Genomic DNA, 4,566 nt, shown 5'->3' on the forward strand with positions numbered 1-4,566 from the left:
CAATCATGTATGTTTAGCTTCTTATGAAAGAGCAGATGTATTCTGAGTTGGCAGGAAGGTCAGTGATGCTGATTTTTTGGCCTGTGATAATGGCTACAAATTTAGTTCAGTGTACTCCCTGAAAAGAAAAATAAGTTTTTTTTTTTTTTTTTTTTTTTTAATTCAGGAGAACTGTGAAAATAAAGTTAGATTTTTCCATCACTTTAAAATGTATTTTTTTTTTCTACTTCGATGGCTTGTTTTCCTGTATGGTTTCTTTATTGCATTTGAGGGTCCACTTTTTTTCTCACCAGGACACTTCATTGGTGGTGTTCTGCTACACACTTAGAGGAGGTGGAGTGGCTGTTTGTGCAGGGGACCAGGAGCCCCAGCCCCACCCTCTTCCCTGCATAGGCTTCCTGCCTAAAAGCACAGCCAGAACATACCACTGTGGATCCAGTTGTAGTCTGGGAGCTGCACAATGGGGCCAAATTCTGCCACTCCTGGACACTGATCATAGAAGTATTTGGAGCAGACCTCACGTACTACATGGGCATCCACCTCCTCAATCCCAGTCTCCCACTCGGCAAGGGGGATATGGCGGCCATAGGTCAGGAGGCTGCGTCCAATGTCCTCACAGACAGGTGTGGTGCCACCCAGATGAGATACCAGAACATTTCTGAGTATGTTTTTGCCCCAAGTCACCTCACTCTGTGGCACTGGTGCACAGGCGCATCCACTGGCCTTGCAAGAACATCATGTCATCCATGCTCATGAGGTCACAGACAAAGTGTGCCTCTAGCAAGCCCATCTCTGTGTAGCAGATGTTGAAGGTCTGAAAACTCTGGCACACCTTCTTGGTTGCAGCTACTGAAGTTATGGGCTGGACAGGTGTACACCACCACTGTAAGTGCAGTCATAGTAGCCAATGATGGCATTGGCCACTTGGAGAGCTATGTTCTCTGGGTTGGCCCAGCCAGGTCCTTCTACTGCAATGGCAACATGGGCCAAATACAGGGCACAGTCATGGTGGCAGATCTCACTCTCAGTGAAGCTATGTGGAGTTAGAACTGGCACAGCATCCTCTGGGTATGTCTCAGAGATGCTGCTGAAGTGCTTCTGGGCAAGGTCTAGCAGCTGTAGGTGCTCTACCCTGCAGGCTGCTGCCGGCACCATGCGTGGGGCTTTGTAATGCCTGCTGAGGTGCTCCACCAAGTCCGTGCAAGACAGCTTCCTGACATTCTGGCTGGGCTCCTCCACAGGCTGGGCCAGAGGGGTGCCCTAGAAGGCCATGGTATGTAGGTAGTCAAAGACAATGTCACATGTAGAGGCATCGTTTTCCTGCATCTCTTGCAGGATCACATCTCGCTCCTTTTCGATCTGTGAGTCTTTCAGGCTGTAGTTCTGCACAATGTCAGCCAGAAATTCCACAACTTTAGGCAGGACAATGCCTTGATATAGTAGGCTGTGTGTTCCCGAGTGCAGTAGGCATTAAGATGGGCTCCCATACTCTCTACCCCCTACTCAAGGTTACTTTCAAGCTGATTCTTTGTTCCCTTGAAAGCCAGATGTTCCACAAAGTAGCCTGCCCCATTGTTCTTCTCATCTCATAATGGCTGCAAGCAGCAATCCACAATTCTACCATGCAGTGTTGTGTAGAACGCTGACCTACATCTCCAGCATGGCCTGCGGAACCTGTGCATAGGTTGCGGCACCCTGCAAGGCAGGGGCCCTCAGCAGGGCAGGCCAACGACCGGAGCGCAGCATCACTTGTGTCTCAATTCGCGCAGCAGACCATGGATGCCACCGTCCTCTTGCTTCCATCAGCACAAAGCTGCTAAGGGTCCACTTTAGGAAGCAAAGCTATAAAGTTTCTACATATGTGCCAATTGCCAATTCAGTTGGACCTCTGATACTCCTTCCTAACAACACAAGAGATGTAGGAATCTGTTGGTCTCTCAGTGTGATCCATTGTACCTGGGGAGAAACAGCAGCAGGAATGAGGAAAAGATAGACAAGAAGACAAGAGCTAAGTTAATTGGTATCTTGTCTGCCTGGTTGGTGAGACAACTCCCCAGAACAATAGTAAGGGTCTTTATGTATACCTTTACAAAGTTTCAAGATACAAGGTTGCTTAGTGAGCAATAGTCCAAAATGTCCAGGCAGAATGTTTTTCTTGAGACTGAGGTAGCTTGACTGCTTCAGGCAATGAGATCTCATCCTGTTCTCCCACATATGATCAATTTCAGCTTTAGTGACTCCCAATATATCTCCCTTTTTTGTTTTGTTGTGTAGATGTTGAGTGCTCCATTGCAGTTGGAGAAGCTGTGTTTGGAGAACTCTTAAGAAGATTTTTATACTTGATGTCAGCCTAAGGATTTTGGTATCTGTATATATCAATTTAACCCTATAAAGTCCAATAGTCAATAAGAGCAATTGCTGGCAATTGTCAGAAGTTGCTAGTGATTTAAACCTTTTACAGTTTAGCCTATTACTATGGCATTGTTTCTTTACATCTCACAGCTACACTTTTCTGTTGAATGGTCAAGATCGAGTTAAAGCAAGACCTGTAAAATCACAAATTTAACGTTTGCTACCAGACAAGGTCAGATAAATCTCCTTAGGATTTTCTTTGGAGCCATATATAGTACCTCTTATATCTTCTGTCAGCGTCAGCCAACTGGATGAGTCACAGCTATACTTTGACCAATTTGCTTTCTGTGAAAGCTTAAGAGATTCTTTTCCTCTAGGTGACTTCCTTAGGCAGACTATGCATTGTCTGCCCCATAATCTCCTTGTTCAGAATATTAGGGATAAAACCGAGTTAAAGGATGCCAGAGAAAAGATTCTCTTATGTCCTGAGTCCTTATGTCCTGAGACCTTGAGGGGCTAAGGCCAAAATACTGACTATCCTTTTACCTCATCTATCTCTCTAATTTTTGGTCTCCAAACTTTAGTTATTAAACACCCAGAAGAAAACTTAAACAGACTACCCTGTAATGGAGGCAGTAAGCTTAACATAACTACTTATCTGAATAGCAAACACATTTGACGTAAAATAGAACTGTTATTTTCCAACAACCATGGATAGTCTAATATTTAATTCTCTATAGAAAGTTAAAAGATAACAATTATATATTTTTACACAGAAAATTAGAATTCAAAATCATATATAACATTGTAGCAAGGAAGTATGACATTTTGTGACACACTTAAATTTTCATTTTGACATAACACTTTTAACCAATAATCTTTATCTAATACATTAAAAAATTTCACCTAATTAGTTGTCCTTAAATGGGATTACAGCACAAGTTTTTGGTAAAGGCAGAGGTTTGAATCTGAGAGAAAATCTTATCACAAGCAGCAATAATGTTTTTACATTTTAGAAACCTATACACTTAGAATATGATTACACATAATACAGCATGAGATTAACAATAATGAATTACCATACATAAGTGAAAGCTTTATTTCTTAATTTAGTTTCATACCAAAGACATCTGTTAAAGAGAAAATATTGTTGTAATTTTTTCTGTAAAACTTTACTTTTTAAATCATCTGGTAACTTAGAAAAGCATGCTTTTAAATTTATATCCCAAATTGTATTATGAACAAATGATCAAAAAAGATAAAAGACGTACAGCTGTTCTTAAAATGACGTACAAACACATAAACAAATACATAGACCACACAAACAAGCATCTTTACATAATCAGAGTACACTCATATATTTTTGGCCAAATTAAATTATAGTAACTCTATTACATTTTTTTAGAAATTTATAATTTTAAGTAGACTAGTCAGTTTTTGTTATTTGTCAATTAGCAGAGAACTCAAGAAAAATTTGGAAGGAATAAAATATTTTATTTTAATTAATATGCATATCTTCTATTGTCTTAGTACTAGTAAAATTAAGCTCAGTCATTTCTATGAATTTTATCGCTTATTTCAACCATATATTTCCAATTCATCAGTTTCTTCAATAGTCCTAGGGTGTATCTAGCAACATAGCTGTTAACTTCTCCAGATGTGGCTTCATGGTACAGCCTGACAGAACACTCTGGTACCCAAATAGGTCATCTAGCATTCTCTTGAAAAGCACAAGCATATCATCTGGCCCAAGTTAGTAATGGACTGAGTCCCTTCCATTGTCAGTATAGAGATCTCTCCAAAGTATCCTTCCTAAGCTATGTTCTCTTACCTGACAGAATAGTCCTTTTGCTGCTATACTTCCTCCTTTTGTAGAATTTTAAAAATTTAACAATTATATTGACAAGTAAGGTTGGAGAGATTGATTCTCACTTCTGTTTTTATAATTGAATTTTGACTGTACATTGAGAAACCTGTATCCTATATTTTGGAAGAAGAAGCCATACATAGCCCCCCTTAACTTACTATGATCTATTTGTGAAAAAAAGCAAATTAGTTTCAGTAATTAACACATTGTATACATTCTTCCTAGTGGTTAATTGCTGTACAAAATGCGAACATGATATCCTATTTACAAACACCATTAGAACAAATCCCTCTATTCATTAAGAGAATGTAACTATATATCTATCCTAACCACTTTGAATACACAGA

The 4,566-nt window shown here is 39.8% G+C and overlaps 1 pseudogene; it reads right to left on the reverse strand.

Annotated features, from left to right (window-relative positions):
• Positions 1 to 402: 402 nt before the first annotated feature.
• LOC101591585 lies at positions 403 to 1,803 on the reverse strand (annotated as a pseudogene).
• Positions 1,804 to 4,566: the final 2,763 nt, after the last annotated feature.

This window comes from Octodon degus, unplaced genomic scaffold, assembly GCF_000260255.1.
Source record: "Octodon degus isolate 3935 unplaced genomic scaffold, OctDeg1.0 scaffold00142, whole genome shotgun sequence".
Lineage (NCBI taxonomy): Eukaryota > Metazoa > Chordata > Mammalia > Rodentia > Octodontidae > Octodon > Octodon degus.